This window comes from Hermetia illucens, chromosome 1 (assembly GCF_905115235.1).
Source record: "Hermetia illucens chromosome 1, iHerIll2.2.curated.20191125, whole genome shotgun sequence".
NCBI lineage: Eukaryota > Metazoa > Arthropoda > Insecta > Diptera > Stratiomyidae > Hermetia > Hermetia illucens.
The window spans coordinates 198,434,509-198,457,763 of NC_051849.1; the positions used below are offsets into that span (position 1 = coordinate 198,434,509).

At 40.6% G+C, this 23,255-nt stretch overlaps 1 protein-coding gene across 1 annotated transcript in view; it reads right to left on the reverse strand.

Annotated features, from left to right (window-relative positions):
• Positions 1-23,255, reverse strand: part of LOC119661781 (A-kinase anchor protein 200) — a 228,171-nt gene that overhangs the window by 69,057 nt on the left and 135,859 nt on the right. The window contains exon 4 of the mRNA XM_038071257.1: positions 409-441. The gene's annotated coding sequence lies outside the window, so the exon portion shown is untranslated. The remainder of the gene's footprint in view (positions 1-408; positions 442-23,255) is intronic.

A 23,255-nucleotide genomic window follows, 5' to 3' on the forward strand; every position in this document is an offset into this window, starting at 1 on the left:
CTGAAACTTACCTCCTCCTCGGATAGGGTTTGAGAATTCAACGTTTACCACATTTTTCTTGTAGATCCATTAGATCAACGAAGAACCTTTGAGGTTTCTTTTGTTCAAACTGAGAAGTGGAACATATGATAGTTTGACCGTGTGTCAGAGATCTACGGGCCATGACAAAGTCTTTAAATTTTTGTCACATTATCAGATATGTGTGACTTTAAGCCGCTGTCTCATGAGACATATTTTTCCTGTTGACCAATTTTATTGGCTTCCACGCTTCAAATGTTGGTAGTGGACACTCGAATCAATCGTTGGACCAGACATAATGAACGATTCCCTCCCATTCTCTCCAACACACAACATCACCTTTTTCTCTTATTTTTTTTCTATTATTTATTTAAATCAAATAAATCTTACCTAATTAACTCTGGCAAAAATATCCAAATATATCTGCAAAAAGAAAAAAAATAAATTAATTATGGTTTGCATTTGCATTAAATCTTATGAGCGTTTACAGTTTAGAACCAACTGAAACAGTAATTTTATAATTACTGACATTTTTTGCTAAAATTAAGCTAAATTTATCACAAAATTCATGGGGAATTTGGTTTCCTATAGCAAATTGGGAGCAATTCGACAACGGCTGGTTTGACGATGAATGTAAGTTAGCAACGGAACGAAAGAATTCCGCGTACCGAGTAATGCTGGATTCTCAAAGAACGCGCGGAGACTTACCACGAAATCCGGTGAGCAGAGCAGCGACTTCACAGACGGAAAAAGTAAGGCTGCGAGGACCAACTATTCTGTGAACTCGAAAAGTACAGGGAATGGGCATATTGGAGCGATGGGTTGAGTACTTTGATGAGCTACTGAATAACCAGAACATCGGTGAGTTGGAGGTCCCGCCAACTGAAGGCGACGGACAAATACTGCCACCACCAAGTATAGGAGAAACTTATTGGCTTAAAAATCATAAGTCGCCAGAAGCCGATGGAATTACAGCCGAATTGGTTAAATATGGAGGCCACCCATCACACCAAGTGGTTCCGGTTTACAACAAGGAGATGCCCTATCATGCGTCCTCTTTAACCTGGGCCTGCAGAAAGTGATCCGTGATGCTGAGATAAATGCAAGGTACGATCCTCTTTAAGTCCACCCAACTACTGGCCTATGCTGACGATATCGACATCATGGGAAGAACGAACCGAGACGTACAAACTGCCTTCATTCAGATCGAGCAGGTGACGCAAGATCTTGGGCTGCACATCAATGAAGGCAAGACAAAGTATATGGTGGCGCGTCAGCACCGAAAACCAACCAACATCAAACCGCACTGGTCAAACAGGAAGAATAAAGATAGGATACTACAACTTTGAGACCGTTGATAATTTCTCTTATCTAGGGTCGAAAATCACAACCGATAACAGCTACGACGATGAAATCCGCGCACGGTTTTTGGCAGCCAACAGAGCCTATTTCAGCTTACAAAAACTGTTCCGCTCGAAACGTCTCACCATAGGGTCAAAGCTCTTACTCTACAAGACAATGATCTTGCCAGTCCTCATGTATTCCTCGGAAACTTGGGTTCTTAGCAAGAAAAATTGCGAAGTCTTAGCCGCGTTCGAGAGAAGAATCCTCCGAAGAATTTTTGCCCCCTACGTGAGGATGGACAATTCCGTAGCCTGACCGTCGAGTTGTGAATAAAATCCGGCTCAATAGGTTACGGTGGGCGGGTCACTCAATCCGTATGGATGAGGATGATCCCACCCGGAGAGTCTATAAGGACAATATCTATGGTACTAAAAGAAAACGAGACAAACCCTGCCTGAGATGGAGCGATGGCGTAGGTCAGGACACCAGACAGCTTTTAGGGATATCGAATTGGTGGACCTTGACGCAAAACCAGAATGTCTGGAGTTCCTTATTGAGTCAGGCCTAGACCGCATATCGGTTGTTGGGCCGTTGATGATGATGACAGTAAATTGAGCGTTTCCGGGTCTCCTTTCCCAATCGATATCACCGAGATCGTGTAAGCAGTGCTGCTTTTGACGATGGATAGCCAAATCGTGATTCAATCTTATGGTAAGATTTCATCAATCGACAGAAAGTTATCAACAAGATAAATTAGCCCTCGCTTCCCCATACCGCAAGTACAACTGTCATAAAATATGGTTGCCACACGTCCTAATATGAAACCATCATAAACAATTAACAACAATTTTCACAATTGAACATCAAATTGTTTCTATTCCATGTAACACTGTTGAATGCGATCACCTGACTTCTGAATCGCATCAAATCGAGTTCTGTAAAACGAACAGTTTCCTCAACACACCCCCTTCGCCAATTTTTACCATAATTCATTTCATACATTTTTATACCCTCCAATCGTACGGATACGTACGGATAACATAAAGCAATGTTTATTATTTCATCTTCAACACATCCATAAAATTTCTTACAAACAATGGTAATGCATCGAAGGAAAAAAAAGCATGAATAGCCATCGTACAAACTACTCCCCATTCGATTGGAAGGAAAAAAGTATGATTTATGTATATACAAATCTTCAGTTGTAAAGTCATAAATAAATTGCGATTCTATTTCAGATTTACGCAAATAAAACGTGTTATATTGTTTGCATTTTCTGGACAATTAACGATTATAACGAGCGTGAAATTTTTTTGCTAGGGAAAGTAGAGTCCAGAATTTGAATTATGATGAAGAATTTAGATAAATAATGGGTTGGGAATGCAGACGAAAAATAGATAAATTGATTGTTTTGTGAAGCTGACCTTCCTAGAGGTTATAAATCTCAAAAATAGATATTAGTAATGATAATTGTGCCGAGTGTTCGACAACCTTTCGTTCGATTGTTTGAATCAGCTCTCTTGAGGTCAGAGCACAATAGGTGCCAATGTCCTGCAACTACGTCAAAAAAGTTCTATGTGCACAATCCCATATGAACAGCCAAATTAATATTCGAATTCAAAAGACTTAGCCGACTATAATCTATTGAGTACTTTTGCTGACTTCAAGGTCGACGATAATTGTATCTCCAGCATCACAGTGTGCTTTCTCATTAAAGAAGCCCTCATTCCAAATCCAATCTGAAATACTTGAATCTATTAATAAAGTGCTTCCACCATACGGATCTGAGCAATTATCTACGTTATCTGCATCGTTGGAAGTGAATCTTAAACGATCTGATCTGATAAAAATATATAAAGATAGCTTGTAGACTCTTCAGTGGTTCCATGAAATGCATTTAAAATATTTCGGATATTCGTTCCTACTAATGCTTGATAATTAACCGAGTGCAGTCCAAGTTTAACATCAAAGATAATCGTATAGTGTTGGTGCTTCTTTATTGTCATGCTAATAAAGACAAGTTCGAATGTTGTTTGTGGGAAGTGGCTTTTTTTTTCAAATGCCTACCTTAGGAATCTGTCCATCAAGAAGATAGATCTAAAATCAAATTTGGAGTTTGCCTTGCAGTGCACAATATCTCTGTAGTTCACTACGCTCTACGTAGTAATTTTACCTTGCCTTACCAGAATTGCCAGCAAATGTGATCCTCCTTCCCTCTATTTTCTTCGGACTGATAAAGACAACGCCAGGGAAATACTGGACCATTAAGAATATATCTTTCGATACTTTCCCCATGCAGAAATGTAGAGAAAGTAATCAAGGACAAATGGTCTAACCAGTTTAACCTCTGGTTAATATCTATTTTAGGCTCTCAGACAGGCCAAGATTTGTAATTTAATACACTCTTTGAAAACCTAATAACTTTGTTAGTAATAGTGCAATTTCCACCAAACTTGGTAGGATTATGCTCTATATTATATTTTATTATATGTTGCTGCAAAATTTGGTGATTCTAGGGTAAACTTAAGGGAGGAGAGTTTGCAATCAGTTACTAAAAGTAAATAATATACCATTATTAACTTTATATGGAGGGTATTTCGGAGTTTAGGCACCATACAGTGGCAGTTCTTGATTTTTTTCAGATTTTTTGGTTGAGTAGGCTCTGAGAATGGATCCGTGAAAGAAATGATCACTTTCGACCCCCTGCACTCCCCACCCCTCCAACAAAATTCAAAACTAAGACCGGCTTCGAAAAGTACGAATTGAGACTTTTCATTTGATACCCCACGTGACTATATTTGGTGAAAAAAATATACCATTTTTTATATAGGGGTGTCCCGCCTTAAATTGGACGTAAAATGATGTAACTCAACAATGCGTGAGCGTTTGCAGTTCCTACTTTTCCACCAAATTTGGTTCCAATCGCTATAACCCTTTCCGAGAAAAATGTGTGTAACATACAGACAAACAGTAAACCAATTTTAATAAGATTTTGTTTTACTCAAACACTTAAAAAGCACGGAATAGTGTTAACGTGAAGTAGGTGTAGAAATAGATACATTACCAGACTTTGGACAAAGCAGCTAAAACGGATCTAGCGTTGTTAATGAGTCCTTGTAGATAACGTTTTCTAGATATACAAAATATTGGACGCCGTCTACGTCCTGCCCATCAGCGTGATGACCATTGTGGAGCAAAGAATCATTACAAAATTTATTATCTGAGGGAGCAGTGTTTGAACCGAGCAGGTAATAAGTTTGCCATTACAGGTCCAAGCCAAGACACGCCAGCGAGTAGTAGAAGTAAAGCTAGGGTAGAACAGTATAGAATAAGACGCACGATCAATGTGTAGTACTATTGCGAAAGCGGCATTTCGAAGGAAAAGAAAAACAAAATACATGAAGATTTTAGGTGGGAGGCATTTGAGTATCTGCCCTTTAGTCCATTTTTTTTCTTTTTGGGTATTTAAGTAAGTGATTAGAGAGCGGTGCTTTAACGAAGTGGCAGAAGAATTTGTGAAAGGAGATGAAGAGCTTCAGTCTAAATGGCTGAAGGCCCTACAGCGTCACAGGGCTTACAACTGCTGCCCCATCAAATAGGGAGAAAATAGATCTGAGGTGTGGTGAGGATAGCCGTCTGACTACGCAGCGTGTTTCAGATCAGTACCGCCTTATCACACGCTGCGACATAGTCTGGGAAGTCATCAGGGAGATCGTTTGATATGAGGTCTTTGCGAAAGCTGGTAAATCTATGGGGGCACTAACAATGCCATGCCGCACTGCTGCAACAGATTCAGTAATCGTTGAAGCACTCTTCGTTACCGTCAGCTTGAAGCCTCCACTTAGGTTCAACTCGAATTCGAAAGAGTGTATACAGAATTTTAGAAAACCGATCCACTCCGCAGATCCGGGATTCCAATGATCTATTCATCTCCAGCAACATCTTGAATCGTACTGATATGTCGCTACTGCAACTACTGTCACTTGACGATGTCTTTGCGGCTGTTAGGTTGCATGGTCAGAAAATCCATTTCCATGTTATCGGTTTGAGTGATGGAAGATTGATTTCAAACGTCAGCGCGCCTCATTGAGGCAGGACATTGCTAGGCTGACCCAAAATAGTACTGATAACTCAAAAAGACGGATGAAAAAAAGCCATCCCAAATAAAATACTCTTAGTTGAAATTTTGATCATACTCAAAAAGAAACTTTCTGTCATATGTGATCGATTACGACGATATGGCGAAGTCATGAGAAAACGGTCCATTGGAGCGACCAGGCAGTGCGGGAACGGAGGCAAGGAAATATTGGAGTGAACTTTAGATGTTGCCCATCTAACATGCTGAGGGGATTACCGCGGTATTCCTCTATCACTCTGAGTTATAAACAGCTCGAAGATGTGAAGGGGCTTTGGCCGAGTGTACATTGTAGGTTGGCACATATAATTAAGAGGTCAATAGATAACCACAGGAATTTTCATTCTTCTTTACTGTGGTCATTAGTTACCTGCCTCTTAAAAAAGACATAGCATAGGAACCAGTAGACAAGATCGATTACTTGCATGCCTACTAACTATAAATTAAGAACAGGAAGGGTGAGTGCGCACCTCGAGAGTAACAATATCCTCCTGTCGAGTTGGGTCGAAGAGTTGTAAAAAGTGCTCATAGTTATAAGACAATCAACTACACTCGAGTGCAAAAAAGCTAGCGAATATTGTTGATATTGAACTGGAACAAATAGAGCGGAGCTAAAATTTACAAATGAACTTCAAGTTTACAAATAAACATATTCGGTGTGTTAGCCTTCATTTCTTTAGAAGAGTGCGTGAGGGCGTCTATGGAACAATTATCTCTTTTTCTGCTTTCGTTTTCTAATTATTATATTACTTATGCAATCTAAAATGATGCTAGATACTACCGTAGTCGGCCAATCGTCACGCTAGTGAAACACGGGAGAAGGTAGCGTTACACCGCCAAAATTCTCGAGTACCGAAAATGACGGTTTACTGGGCGACCCCAAGGTACAGTGCAGGTACTCGCAGAGGCCAGCCAAGAACAACAAACCAAGCTGACGAGCGAATTATTACAATGGAGACTGAGACTACTTCCAAACATCTGCAATAATGAGACACCGACTTCGTGCTGCTCGAGCTGTGTGTCTCCTTACTGTAGCACACAGAGGAGCTCAGCTCCATTTTACTGGATAACATTCTGCCAGGATTGAGGCTGAATGGGCCTCTGTTCCCTCTCAGACGAATATCCTTTATGATTCAGATGGTCAAGCTAGAGTCTGGCGAAGAAGAGGAGAACGCTACGATCAGTTCAATGTTTCGGATTCAGTTCTGTTTGGAGGAGGGTCGATGATGGTGTGGGGATGGATTTATTTAGAAGAGAGGACAGACCTCCATCTTAAGAAGTCCATCCCATAATAAAATAACCCTCCAAGAGCTGAGGACTCCCTCAAAATTACAATGGGACCATATTCCACAAGATCAAGTGGCGCATCTTATAAGAAGCAAACCTGTAACAGACTATGAATTTTTTATTGTTAAAAAACACACACTTAAGAACAGCACTCGTTCTTAGAAACCACACATCCCAAAAATATATAAAAAAAAAAAATACGGTGCTTCTATCCTAAATCTAGACCTTAAACCCCGTCCTCCTAAAATTAATAATAGCATATTTTGGAAATTTACGGAGAACTCCCCTTAAATTCATCCCAGAAATAAGATATTGTATTGATTTAACCTACAAGGCACGATATCAGAAAGTTTGGTGGAAATCCTACTGTTATTAACAAAGTTATACATTATACTATTACAAAGTTATATTATAAAGGTCTTTGTCGTAAGACTTAACTAAACTCCACTGTATTGCATCGTAGAAATTCAACATCACTTAAACGACATTAAAATAAATAATACAAATTGTGAAATATTGGCCAATCATTCTATCGGAACCCCGTTCAAGTGGAGTTAATTTATGCAGGGTTGAAATCTTCAACTACAACATTAACAGACAAAAACTCACTGAGGAAGCGGACAACTGGTTCTCGAAATACCGGTATACGAGGAATAAAACTCATTATTCGGCATTTAAAAAAAATGTCATTTTTTTCAACATCAACAGGTTATTCTTTTAGCTTTTCGAGCAGACGTCGAACGGTCCCTACTGTTTTTTGGCGCACGAGCGAGCTCAAAGGAAAATGTAATTAACCAATTTAATCGAAATCTTCTTTTACAAACTTATGGTGTAATTAACAGCTATACAAACAAAATTAGATAGAAATATTAAATTTTGTATTTTTGGGAGCACTTTTTCCAATAAAACGATAAAAATCGATTGTGCGATGTCATTCAAACGCTTGCCAAATTGCCAAAATTTAAAATGTATGGACAAATTTAGGTGTGGGTAGTAGATTTTTCTCCCAACTAAGGAATTTTTTTGGTCGAATTGATTACAAATGGGCAGAAAGCCTGGGGGATTCGCTTTTACGTTCCCAAACTGTTACATATTAATACTGCGGCCACTATTTTGTTTTTTTAATTTTTAATGCAATTTTAATTTTACGTTTAATTTTCGTAAAATTTTAAGCCGAAAGGTTTTATAGTTTCCTGTTTATAATAGTTTTAAAATTACTGAGAAAACTCAAACCAGCTGAACTTTAAGAGTAGCATCCAATCGCCGAAGTTAAGCGTTGTTGAGAGTTGTCAATACTCAACTGGGGGACCAAATATAAACATTTGTTCATCCATTTTACTCAACGACCCGTTAAATGGAATCTGAAATATAATGAAGTATACATTCGCTTTTTTCTTTCAAGTTGATCAAAATACAAGCAACTTGAGTTTCCAAATAGGAAAATACATGTCTCATCAAATAACATTTGGATCATCTCCACTCATAATCAAGAGAATCAACCATCTGAATCTTTTGAATATCATCGTGACAATCCAAATGGAAATGATATTTTCACCGAATTACATAACACCTTTCCTCCTGTGTACAACGTCGGTAACCTTCAAACGCTGAAGAACAAAACAGTTAACACAATTGCCTACCCATTACTAGTTAAACATTACACGATAATCCCGACCAACAATTCTTTTAGTAACTTTCCAATTCATCGCCACGACGATAAGTAGCAAACATTCGCCTATAATGGATTTTTAAAAAATATTGCACAGAAAGTATCTTCTGCGCACAGAAAACACAAAAAAAAATCTTCAAAGCAGATTTGCGCACGATTTTCGTTGCCATATCTGATGGATTCATGTTACATCTAGGTCACACCGGTATGTCCCTTATTATTTTATCTTGCATTATTTCCTTCCTTGTGTCTTTCTCCATTTTTCTCGATTCTGCAGTGCAAAATCTGTGCTGGTTGTAGCTGTTTCTTCTTATTAGTCTACATCTTCATTATATGTTCAGCTGAGTAGAAATGGTTAACTGCGCGTTTTCTCCTTCAGCGTGATGGCAGATTAACAAACGCTAGCTTAGCTTGCTGAAGAAGAAAGATCTTTAGCGTTAACATTTTCTAATTTTAATTTCATGCTCGACTTGCTACAAGAATACTAGAAGAAATTGACTTGAATCAGATGATATGTGGAAGGCTGAGTCGACCAGACTCGGATCATATCTGGTGATTTGACTCGTGCAGCTGAGGTTACAGCGGAGATAAGATAGAGGAACGAAGGAAAGGTTAATAGATTCTTCATTACTGCCTGATTAATGCCAAATCCATCATACAGCTGGACGGTTGTGATGGTAGTTATGTACTCGTTTTGCGGTCGCCGTTTTGTTTTCCAACAATAAAATCGTGAATGCATTTATAACTGCTTCTTTAGTGACCGATTAATTCAGGGATGCCGACTTTGATCATCACTGAGGAATTCAAATATGACAGCGCGAATTTTATGGAATGTAATAAAATGTCCTTTCGTGGTAAAGAAGAGATGAGATAGAATGGACTAATCATGGGCAATGGAATTTCTCGTCAGATCACATGATAGTTTTCAGGAACTGACAACTAGAGAACTGACAAGCAAATAGTAGATGGTCCTATATTGGACATTCGCCGTTTTGATGCCACAAACTCCTAAGACCATGACTTTTGTTATGGGAGCAGGGAAGCAAAGTCGAGCCGGTTCGGATCTTCAGAGGCAGCCCGTAGCATTCACGAAAGAAAGCAGTTCTCCCACCCTGCAGCAAGAAATCTCCCCGAGGTCCCTAAAGAATGGTTCACCCAGTCTCCGTAGACTGACTCTAGATAAAGCTGGGCAGAGAAATTGCATGAGAGTTTCCCTTCCTTTTCCGAAGCTTCGATAATGCGAATTGTAGGGTATGCCGAGCCCGGCGGCATGGTCCCGCCGTAATCTTGAATGGATTTGCACCCGTCTGGCACAGGAGCTCTCGTGATCACGCTATATTATAAGCGGGCCAAATTCTCTTTGACTTGGCACAACTTCGCCATCTTAGGCCCGCGGCTGCTAGGTAGTGTGAGTAGATTCGGCCCTCGACAACCGCCAGCGAAACACCGACTGTATCACACAGAAGGGTTGCCAAGAGCAGAGCCTCACCTGGCCAATCTGTCATATGCCTCATATACCCGGGAACCCACAATAGGGTGACTTTGAGCGTGCCGCCCAGACGGTTCAGCGCGTCTCTGCACTGCCCCACCAGCCGGGAAGATGTCGTCGCTGAATACAAAGCCTTGATGGTCGCTTGCCTGTCGGTCAGAATGGCTATGTTACGCTTCGGGCTCGAATCTCGCTCCAGCCATCGATAGACTTCCAATATCGCCAGCACTTTCGCCTGGAATACACTGGCGAGCACTGGGAGACCATACGACTTAGATACACCGTGTGTATTCGGGAAAACCCCCGCGCCGAATCTACAGACCATCTTTGATCCGTCGGTAAAGAATACTGAGTCATAACTTTGCAACACGCCGTCGGTCTTCCACTTAGCCCTGGTTGGAAAGTCCACAGAAAAGTTTCTCGTTAAGTTCAGTTTGCTTGTGGCATAGTCCGTGGGGAATGCCAACATTTCCCGAGGTACTTCGTCTAGGATATTCCTTTGGCCGTAGGATTTCGCTGCCCAGCATCCGGACTCAGTAGTCTGACAGCACTGCACACTGCAACGTATTTAATGTGGAGACCTAGGGGGAGGAGAAGTAGGAGTACATTGAGAGCATCTGCCGGGCAGGACTGCAGAAGCCCCTGTACACGCGGTTCTTTGAATCCTATTAAGATTCATCCTATTGTATTTTTTTCTCAAAGCCTGCCATCGTGCAATAGAGCCGTATGTTAGGATCGGACGCACTACAGCAGTGTACATCCAGAGAACCATCCTCGGCCGGAGATTCCATTTCTTTGCAAAGGTTCTCTTGCAGGCATACAAGCCTATACAGGCCTTCTTAACCCTCAGTTCTATGTTCAATCTCCAATTTAGCTTTGGATCCAGGATTACACCCTGATACTTTACATTAGAGGAAAGAACCAATCTTTGTTCATTCAGCCATGGTAGATGGAATTCAGGTATCCTTGGCTTGGTGGTGAATAGCATCAGTTGCGTTTTGGTTGGGTTTATGCTAAGTCCGCAACTTGCGGCCCACAGCCACACCTTTCGCAGCGCTCCTTCCATGATTTCGCTCATAATGGACAGAAACATTCCTGATACTAATATCACCATGTCGTCGGCATACGCCACAACCTTCGGCCAGCTAGTGTCTAATGTACGTAAAATTTCGCCCATTACTATTAACCAGAGCACCGGTGAGATGGCGCCACCCTGGTTCGTGCCTCTGTTCACAGCTCTTGTGAAGTGGTTACCTCCCAGATCCGACTGAATTATCCTGGTACTTAGCATGGATATAATCCAATGCGTGAGATACCCCTCCAAACCAATACCGGTCAAGGCTTCCTTGATGGCGTTGGTACAAAGCTCCCTCTATATCCAAGAAGGCAGCTAGGATATACTGCTTGTATTGCAGCGACCGCTCAACCGTTCCAATTACCTCGTGGAGGGTCGTTTCAGTGGATTTTTCTTTGAGGTAGGCATGCTGGGACTCAGAAAAAGGCGTTCTCTCGATAATCGTTCTTAAGTGAATGTCTAGGACGCGCTCTAGGGTCTTCAGCACGAAAGAGCTCAGGCTGATTGGTCGAAAGTCCTTCGCGGACTCATGGCCGCGCCTACCCGCTTTCGGTATGAAAACCACTTGTGCGCGCCTCCAGGATTGGTATCCCAAAGAGGTGCAGCTTCGGTAAATCTCAACAAGCCACGGAACAACCCTTTCCTGCTGCTTCTGTAACATGACTGGCCTTGTGCCATCTGACACTGTTCATAGCCCAGCCGATCTTATCCTCGGTAATTATCGATTTGATGGTCTCTCACAGCTGAAGTGGCCGCAAACCCTCCAAGCAAGGTTCTGGCTCACAGTCCTCCTCGCTGGCGGAAAAGTGGGTTTGAACCAGCAGCTCTAAGGTTTTGCTAGAAGATTCCGTCCAGGAGCCTTCCGAATTTTTAAGAAAGGATGATCTTTTATGTTTTTTGGAGAGAACCTTACTGAGCCTCACGGATTCACTGGGGCTTTCGATGTTCTGACAGTTCCAACCACGACCGCCTCTTGGCGGTTCTGATGGCCGACTTGTACTTCTACAGGCAGTCCTTGTATGGCAGCCAATATTTTTGCCTGTAGTAGATGTTGAATATCTCTCTGGTCAGCTTCGAGAGGCTGAACAGATCTTCATTCCACCACGGGGGCAGTGTCTTTTTACTGTACTTAGTAGGGCACTACACTTTAAAGGCTATATTGAATGCCTTTTCCAGAGCCCCGACCTTTGACTCCAGTTCGTCTGTCGTGCCAATTTTACCAATTTGTACACCGGAGAGTTTATTCTTAATTACTTGACCAAACTTTTTCCAGTCGATCTCTCCTGGGGCCTCTTAAGAGTTTGAAGACCTCCGCGGCGAGATCTAGACTGAAAAGTATCCAACTGTGATTAGAGAAAGATCTCTGGTCAGACACTCTCCAGTCCTCCACCCTAAGAATCCACTTGTCGGTTATTAGGATGATATCAAGGACCACCTCCTAACCGTCACAGTTATCCGAGCAGAGGAAATGGAAGGTTGGTGTACTGCCCCTGTTACACAAAGATAGTTTTGAAGTAATAATAAAACCAAAGAATGACTGACCTCTCTCGTTGATTTCCGAGCTGCCCTAGAGCGTATGCTTTGCATTGGCGTCGCGAAGCCTATCAGCAGGTTGGCTTTCTTTGTTACTTTAGCACATAACAGAGCAAGAAAAACAGGATGGAAATTTGTGTAGACATTGCTAGGAACGGACATTGATGCCCCATAGATGTGTCTGACGGGCTCCGCCCCACTTAGAAATTTAACTAAAATAATATAAATCTAGAAATATTACCAACGGATTGATAGTGTGTATCGGTGTGACATTCAAATCTCCCCTACGATAGGAAACACGTTTTCAGAGCTCAAAAAAAAAAGAATATGACACGCCCACCTGTGGCCTGTACCAGTCAAACGACTATCATAGGTCACATTTTGCTAGTGCAACTATTCGAATTTTCTTATTTTAACAAACCTCGGTTTATTGTAGCAGAAAATAGGAAAAAAAACTGTAGGTTGCAAATTACAAAATGGGAATTCTTCCTACAAAAATTCAACAGCAGGAAAAGATTTACCATCCGCAAATTTGACAAATGCCTAAGATAATATCGAAACCCCCGACCTGCATATATTGTTACAAATGGCAAACTATTGCCTAGTATTGGAAATGTCTAAAAGGCCACTGGCAAAAATTTCAATTATCTTTTCAAATCTCTCGTTGCAACGGCCTACGCTTCCTACACAAACAAAGAAACATAATCCCAAGGTAAAAGGGAGAACGAGACCCTATCCAGGCCCGATCAAATACTTGACTAACAAAGGGACATTTTTTTTCCTAAATTCATCACAAAATTGAGTTTTCAAGAACATTTTCCAAACGAAATGAATAAAAGATAGTAGTACTTCTGACGCCCATATTGAGGGTATTTAGCAAATTGTTGATTAGATACGAAAAAAAGAACGTTTGGTGCACATAGGGGTGGGTGAATTTATTGCAAATTCATTTCTACAAATGATGAATGAATTGGGAGAATTTGAGCCAGAGAAATTACGACGAAATGAAACCTGTTTTCGAGCTAAAGCAGCTGTTCGACATAAAATTAACAGTCTTCAAAAAGGAAACGAATACGGGATTTAAACAAAATGAGGAAAACAGTCGCTCAATTGACAAGGATTAGGGTGAGGAAAACAAAAAAATTACATCACAACATGAGAATGGAAAAATCGGACAGGGAACCGAGCTGTTTCCGCATCAGGAGTTGGGTATTTTTAGAGCCGATTCTGTCTCCTTGCACTTAACGCTATGCAAGTAGCAGCCGTTCTGCGGGGGATGAGCACAAAGACGAATAGAAACATTCATGACGAACCGAGATTCAACCCCGGGATCAACGAGACCAACACGCAAATACAACTCCCAATTCAACGACGACATTGTCATTAAAATGTATTTGTCTCGATCGATGTCAGTTGTTTCAAGGACATTTCTTTGTTTTCTTTCAAGTTCAATTGCGGTAGATTTGAGGAAACACCACAGCAACATGAAGCTGTTCAAAAAGGCCGAAATCATGACGGAACTTCAGAAGTGTCAGGGATAACGTTCTTCGCACCACAGCATCGATTGCAAGGATGACAGCCTTTTGCGTCTATATGCATAGTCCGCCGAGCGTCTTCAGCACTAGTCCCTTTGATGAAATCGCAGCTGAGGCTACTTGGATCTTTTGTAGTCTTCATGTCTCCTTTATATCACCTGTCACGAGACCACAGTTCCGGATTTTTCCTTGCTGGTTTTCAACAGTGTTTCGATCCAACGGTACGACTACATCAATTAATGCAGAACTAAATTGATCGATGATCAATGCCATGATCGGTCGGAATAGTTATGATCCCACAACAATTTGATTCAATCATTTTCAAAGATTCTCTGGGGAGTTATACTTCAATACAAGATTTTTATGGAGAATTTTGAAGACGGAGTTATGACGTCTGGTATACTCGGTACTATTTAGAATCCTGCACGCAGATGTTATGTGCTGAATGGTCTCCTCTTCACAGTTGCTTAATCTCATGAAAGATGCATCATTTATAACTTTTTATTAGAAGGGAATTATCTATCCCAAATTGAAGTGAGGAATGCTTTTGTCTCGTAAAACGGTGCATCATCCATTTTTAAGAGGAATCAATGTCAATGCCTGACAAGAACAAAGTTTTGATATGACTTATGTATGTATATTTAAGGGTTTCCAAAACTCATTACTGTTTGCAAAGGCTACTCTCAATTGTCCCTTTACGAAGCATATCTGGTGTTACTATTCTGTGACGCTTCAAGCATCCTTGAAAAAATCATCATTCTCTATTATCCAATATCAAAATCTTTTCCGAATAAATTCTAAGAGATTATAAATAGCTAGGTTCACCGAAACTCTTAGGATAATAGCCTCCCAGAATTCTAAAATAACTACAGGAACAACATTTTGTCCACCTAATTCGACTGGTAAAATGCTTTCACTGGAAGTTTTAAAACTGGTCGAGTCATGCGAATGATACTGATAGCAGCGATATCTACCCTCTCAAAATGGGATATACATCCCGAATTGCATCAGTGGAGCGTAACAGATATTGAAAAACTCCACGATGAAAGAATAGCCACAAATTACGCCGGATTGCTGAGGCGACAAATTCGTCAAGCGTAACTTCAGCAAGGACAAGAGGTGGGAGTTGTTAGTAAGCTAACCTAGCTAGTAAGTTAACCTTCCATTTGGCCACTAAGCGTATGACGGGATGTTTTAACCATGGATAACATAAGGCAAGGGGGTAGGAAATCTTCCAGGAGACATCGAGCAAGTAGAGGCAAGACCATAAGAAGAACTTGGAAGTGGTGAGAACGGAAAAAGTCATTCTCCCAATTATCCTCGATTCAAGCTTCATTCTTTAGGCAAACTAGAGTGACTGGGCTGAGTGTCGGAGATTTCAAAACAAATTTAAATTGTTGACCAAGCTGTCCACCTTTGCCACACTTTGCGCCTTTATTTTCGTTAAGGAAAGAACATAAGTGAAGGAAGTGAAAATTTTTATATAGTTTAAAGTGACAATGCTTCAAAAACCATCAGTGCTAAAACTGGTGCGAATTCTCGGCCAGGGCGGCCCACCGAGATTCATGACGACCAAATTGTGGCAGTGCAAAGCCACGTTACACGACGCCAGACATTACAGAAACATGTACTTGTACCAAAAAAAATTGAATGCGCATATTTGAATTCTTTATGAACTCAAAGGAGTTCATTTGACAACGTATATTGACATCTGCGATATGCAGCTGCAACTTCAAGAAAACGATCCTGTTTTGAAAAGAATGAGGCGATGATGGTTCATTTACAAGAATATACAACGCAAATGATCTTGGTCCCTAAGCGAAGTTTCCCCCCAAAAGACTTCAAAAGCAGAATCCATCAAGCAAGGTTATACTCTGAGTGTGGTAGGCTTGGAATGGTCTGGTGTTTTTTTCCAACAATCAATTGGACAATTTGAACGCATCTCTCATACAGAAATAATGCTCGGAGATCGCTAACTGTAAATGAGTTGTGTTCCATCAAAACAATGCGTGGGCACACATCCTCGATGACCCGTCAAATATTGGAGCCTGGGTGGGATGTACTGCCTCAACCAACAAACTCGTCTGACCTTCCACCTTCAGACTTTCCTTTTCCCCCGAACAATACATAAGTTGAGCCAAGGTGTTTTCCAAAATAATTGAAAACAGACTAGAGACTTACAGCAAGAACTTAATTCGCAAATATTAAGGAAGACTCGAACCAGTAGAAAAACTCAGAATGATCCTGGAGTACAGTTCAAAACGTGGTACGAGTTTGGAAGCCCCATCCAAATCCGTTAAAACTCATCAGAATCACAATGATCCAATCATCAACCTAGATGAAAATATAAGGGCAATTGATGAATATCTTCAGCATAGATTTTGCTATTAAGCAAGGTGATACGCTAGCCAGAAAAATATGCAACCTTGCCCTGGACTATTCAGTGCGGAAAGTGCTAAGACAATCTGCGATACACTCTACTTAACAAACAGTCATTAAGTGAATATTGGGTTCAATAAGAGGGAATATCCGAACGGATACAATATGGAAATATGAGTCGAAAGCCTCCATTTTTCTATTAGTCCAGAAATTATGCTGGGACGGAACGTGGGAAGAAAAATTTCAGACGACCTCCGAAAGGAATAATGCAATTAGGACGACGATCATCCGCAAAGCCACGAAACAAATGGAAGAATGGATTGACGAGATCAACCAATAGTTGCTGGGCTTTTCAAAGTGAAGGGTGCGGTTGCACAGCCGTGACGAATGGAGATAGGTCCTTTGGGACGTCAAGAACAATGGTTGATCCACAGGACCACAGAAGAAGATACGTAACTGATAAAAAAAAACAACAGTGTCACCAAAAATTATAATGTATTAACTCTGCGAAATAAGAAATCGATGCTGAAATCATATTTTGACAAGACGGTGAAAAATGCTACACAGCGAATTCGTTAGGTCGCAAATTTCGTAAAATGGGCCCCGTTTTTGCGCTGAGGTCCACCAATTCGAAATCCCCAAAAGCTGTCTGGCATTCTCACCTACGCCATCGCTCCATCTCCGGAAGGGTCTACTTCGTCTTCTTTTTCTACCACAGATATTACTCTTATAGACTTTCCGGACTAGATCATCCTCATCCATACGGACCCGCCCACCGCAACCTGTTCAGCCGGATTTTATCCACAACAAGACAGTTGTGGTATCACTCATAAATTTGAGGAGGGAGGGAGTCGCAGAAAAAAAAAAACAGTTCTAGGTGATTACAATGAAGTGAAGAATATTCCCACCGCCATCTCAAAGAAGAAAGGGGAGTCCCTCATCATCTATGCTTGCTGAATAGTGAGTTTGAAATGTCAGCTGTCAAATTAAAAGGGATGAAAAATTCGAAGCCCATAACACGAGAGCTGCATATACAGACGCAGATGATGAAATGATCTATTATAAGGTCTTCCAAGGACGCAGAGTATGCTAGTCAAATATTCGCAGAGTCATCATCATCATCAACGGCGCAACAACCGGTATCCGGTCTAGGCCTCCCTTAATAAGGAACTCCAGACATCCCGGTTTTGCGCCGAGGTCCACCAATTCGATATCTCTAAAAACTGTCTAGCGTCCTGACCTACGCCATCGCTCCATCTTAGGCAGTCTGCCTCGTCTTCTTTTTCTACCATAGATTCGTAGAGTATATAAAAATAAAGTTAATCCAACATTTCAAATATTTGCTCACCCCAAACCGCGTGCAAGTTTCTTCAGGGAAAACAGAAGAAGTTGCTTATAAGCAATATACCAGAAGACTATGTAAAGCTGAACGATCAACTAGGGACCAAGCATTCTCATTAAAACTGACGCTAGGAAAATGCTAAGAATACAAGATTAGGCTACATCAGATTTTTTTGGACTTCAGACAGGTAGGCCATGAGATTTCAAAACTACACAGTGACTGAACCGCGAGTAGAAGGACCACCAGAAATATGTCTTTGATGATGACACCGGCTGCGGTTCGAAATCCAATCAAGGGTCCAAGTGACAATATTCATTGGTGTTGCTGGTAAATATTCTGACAGCGTAGAGAAGAAATTAACAGGAATGTTTTATTGGAGGAATTACAGTATATTGATCAGGGAAAATAAATGATTCTGACTGTCGCCAAACTTGTGACTAATCGGAATGGAGCTAAGGAAATTAATTCGCATTCCAAACGTGTCAAAATATAAGCCAACCGACAACTCGGCCCCATGTTGCTGTCCTATAAAGTGTTTTTAACCAATCCATTAATCCCTGTAAAGTATCTAATTATTAAACTACTAACGACGACAATAAATCACCATCATTGAATTTAAATACGACTAGGCCAACTAAATATCGATTGCACTTCATTCGTGTGTGTTCATTCACTTTTGCCTTTCAAAAGTACTTAAAAATATATCAGAAAGCTGTCAATCAACTCAACTGTTCCGGCAATAACTGAGAATTTCTTGAATAGATCAAAGATTTTCCTTTTGACCTTCTTTAGATCTACACCACCAGCGAGCTTTTGTTTTCAGTGGCTTAATCTTTTTCTTCTCTATTTCTTTCTGTCAGTCATTAAACTTTACGGTTCCGCATATTTTCAACGAAAAATATGCAGGTTTTTATTGCGGAAGCGCAAATTTCATGTTTTTATTTAGGATGGTTTGCACAGTGTTTCGGCGCTTTGTTCAGAGTGATCTTTTAGGCACTTGAGAATATCTAAGATCTATGGGTTATGAAAATAACGATAACATGCTATAAAGAAATGCAGTGGATGCATTTATATTAGATTAGACCCACCGTAGAGCAGCGCGAAACAATGACCGCATTGTATAGTGACCATTTGATATAATACTACATGTCATACTTTGGAGGAAATGAGTTCCCACAAGAAGAAATTACCCCAGGAAGCTGATCCGGTTGAAATTTCCGCCATCGAGACCAGTGAGCTGTTCGAAATGGAACACATTCGGTTTTTGTAATTAATGTCGATCAAATAATTCGAAAATGGGAATGGAGAAATTGAAGAAAGGAAGCCAGGTAGTTAGTAAGCACTAAGACGTGACCCAACTTTTTGGGAGCACTTTTCGGATATTCACATAATTAAAAGCGGCAAATGCTTCCCTATGCCAAAAAGGTCAATCTCTTGGAATGGATTTAGAAACATTCCTCGTGTACTTTATGGAAAATTATAGTAATGGCTTTTCAGGAACCAAACAAAGCCCATCAGAGTTTGAGGTCGGACACTTTGACACACTCGTCTCCCTCCCCTTTTTAGAAAGATTTTATAATACAAATATAAACTTAAACAAAGTTTCTCATCATATTTATCTTTCGAAGTGGAGCTTGGTAGCCAATGTTTCACGTGATGAAAATAAAGAATATGGTTCCTTTTTCACCACAGGATTTTATTCAACAACGACTTTTCATGCGTATGCATTTCGGGAATCAGTTGTTTTGTTCTTCAAGGTTTTTCCTCCTGTTTAGAGAAAAAACACTACAAACTGGTTCCTGAAGTACCACATTTTTATGATGCCGAACAGAAAACAGGAAAAAGGGAACAACTGGTTTCCGAAATACGAAATTTATTAAATCCTTGTAATCAAAAAAGGAAAGCACTCTAATTTCACTACTTGAAGCTATTTCACTTTCTCTTTCAGATTAAATTAGAACAAAATACCCCAACATCTTTCACCTATCCTGGACTTCAAGTTCAGATAGTTTCTATCGAGTCGACATTTAGCTCTTGAGACAGTCAGCCCATTATACTGATCCCATTTTCTCCTTCCATTGCACACAAAGGCGGCTCCAATGTTTAGACTTCTATTCTTGAAAACCACCGAGCCGACCCCGCTTGGGAACGGGAAAAAAACTGAAGAGAAAGAAGTATTCTTGAAAACCAGATTTATGTAATTGCGCCATCAATTCAACGTTCCAGGATTTTGGTGTAGCCTGGCCTTATCACCATCAGGTTGTTTTTCAAGGAAAACTAACGATGAAGCCCTCAAGATGCACCATTGAAATTCGTTTTTGCTCCCTTCGCCTTCTTATATTTCGTTGATACTAGGTGTCCCATTACATCTACCAGTACCTCAAATGTCAATGTGACCCCAAGGTATTTTCTTGACTTTCGGCCGTTTATTTTGGACTTTTTGGATGTTTGGTCATTCATTCTTCTTTCGTCCTACGACAGTGATACTATAAAAACATTACACTTTTAGGGTCAGACTTTTATTTGCATGACTTTTGCCATTCAGATGTGGTAAAACTACATACCTAAGAGTTGAGGTGGCGACAAAATTGATCATCGTTAATTTTTGAACAAACTGAGTGTGTATGCTTGTTGAGGTATCGTCGTGTGAATCTGGTGTGTGATAAGACGAGCAAAAATAGCGTGTACGCTTAACTTACGACTCTGTTATGAAATTTTAGGAATACCAAGTCCACTTCTGAAAAATAAACCACCAGAATACCAAAATCTTTACTCTTTACTTGTCGTCGTATCTGTGTTACGGAAAATTTTTGCAGAAGATATTTATATAGTAATTTGTCTCATCGACTCAACAAAGCTCTCAGTTCGTCAAATTTTTGCAAAGTAGAGCTTGCAATTTGAAAAATTCGTAATGAGTGTTGGGGGTTTTACCATAGATTCACCCAGCAAAGAGAAATGTTTTGATTTTCCCTTTGGATGAAGAGCTCCTTTTGTATTCCTCATTTCACTCCTCTTGAATTTGATGTCAGATTACGGTCTAGGAGTCAAGATGTTGCTGGAGAATGCTTACTTGTCTATCACGCAGCCTAGACAGCCATATCGGGTTTGCCACTTTTGCTCTCCATTTTCATCAAATGAAAGGAGGGTCAAATCATTATCAGGGACTCTACTTATGGATACTTTGCAGGGATGAAGTGAGTTAGTTATGATCCCAACTTTTTTGCCGCTTTTTTGAGCTCCTTTGATGCCTTTCCATATTATCTAAGAGCAGTACTGGGATTTGTCATGGGGGCAACCGGTCGAGACTACCGAATCATCTGTGGCTACAATCAAATAACTTTATTCTTCAGCCTTGCCAATTTTAGCAAGGTCAGATCTGGTACTGGACTCTAAGTTCTAAGGAGAATTGAAGTTGACGTAGACTAGTGGGACCTTGGCCCACTGTCGAAAATGTAGCCCAATTTCCTGGAATAGTCTAACAATCGACTATTGTGGTGTGAGAGTCACAGCTAACAAAGGCGTGAGTGGAGAGGTCACTGACTTTATACCTGAAGATTTCCTTTGTTGTGAGCATTGTTTTTCTGAATGCTGGATGGTGATGGCACACTGGCAAAAACAACGCAAGCAAAGAGGGCGAAACCCAGATGTCTTCTAAGTGCTGGTGTTAGTGATCTAATCTTTTTTTCAACGTATTTGAGAGCGACTAGCAAAGAATCTGTCTAATGGCTCCTCTATAAACCCTGGGGCCCCCCTAGGATACAGACCCCCAGCTCGGCTGGAGCAAACGTTCAGTATTTTAACTGTGTAAACTGTGTCATATGGATCCCTAATTACCAGTGGGTGACATTATTACCCTATCCAAGCAGGTGATTGCTTTTCTTCGTCGTCATTCATTTGTGCTTAGTCAAAGGAAGTTTGTCTCTATCCTAGCCAAAAATCATCGTGAATTTAGAGACAGTTGGATTCTGTCGCACTCATTCACCTTCGGTTTCTTCCTCGAGTCTCCATTTGCCACGATGAGGAGTTCATTGACTACTTTGGCTGAGTTCTTGGAGGGTAATGATAATTTGTACATATTAGAGAGAACCAGACGTAGAACGCAGCTTTGAATCAGTGACGTGGTCGTCCTTGATGACCAGTTTCTGCACTCCATTGATTTGAGTACCCAAATGATCATGCTAGGTGGGATATTCATTCCTGTCAAGAGGCCTCCAGGAGACACAGATTCACACCCTCATGCTCATACTATACTGATGTCAGAAGACGTAGCGATGACATGCTTCTCGTGGAGTCTAACCAGAGCAATACAGGGGGCAGGACGATTAACGCAAAAGTAATGGACTCAAAAAGACTTGTAAATTAGGAACTTATTATCATCAAACAAAGGGAAAGAGTCGTTAGCACAATTGTTCTCACATTCTTTGATTAGATGGAGGTACGTATACGAATTAGAAAGACCGGGTCTCGATAAAACCGTTAAATTTGTTTAAAACGACGAACGACCGAAAGGCTTAGTTATTGCAAGCATGCCATTCTCGAGCTAGAAACATTCGTTTTAGGTTACGAGAAAACATAAGTCTAAACTAGGAGGATACCCACTAATTTATAGTGAAGTTCAGCCTCCTGTCAAAGACAAGGCTTAGCATGATCGATGTATGTATAATATAGTCCTAGCTTGACCATTGTACAATGTTTATTCACGATCAATGCCTAAAGCTTTTATAAAAACCGTGCACAGCATTCACCAATAGCCCTTTCGTGAATGCACCGGAAGAACTCATTTCAAGAAGCTGTACCAACTCGTCTCTTTTTTATCTTTCGGGGTCCATTGTTTGGCCGACTTCGCTGCCAAATACGATTCCCAGAATTGGCCAGAGAAATCTGAAAAATTTGGTATTTACAGAACATGGAATGAAATGAGGAGTTTCGTAAAAAGTTTGATTCGAAACCTTGCGACACAGTGCCCTCCGGTAGTACCTACCATAAAACTATGAATTGGAAGTCTTAGAGTAGCCATTTGCGTCTCGCAGAAAAAAATTCTTCGGGTACTGAATGCATGAAATAAAAAGTTTCCAGAATCGCTCTCATGTAAGCCATCTATCTTTGTTCTTCCATTGTGTTGTGCGGCCAGTGGAAAAATTTATTTCATTGTTTACAGCATTGCATTTCCCTTTTCTTTCTTCCTATTTACTGTATCCCTTCCCAACTATTTGAAATGGTTACTATACATTCGCGGTACGGCCAAATTTTCCCCCCAAGACCAATTCAATATATACAATGCTTCAAACAACTCAATATATACAATGCTTCAAACAACTGTATACATTGAAACCAAAGACCACTATTGCGTCTTTGATATTTTAGCACTGAACTGCTATGTATATTTCCATGCTAATGCACAATTAGATGCTTTTTGCACAGACCGGTACAAGTCATACAGAAACATTAC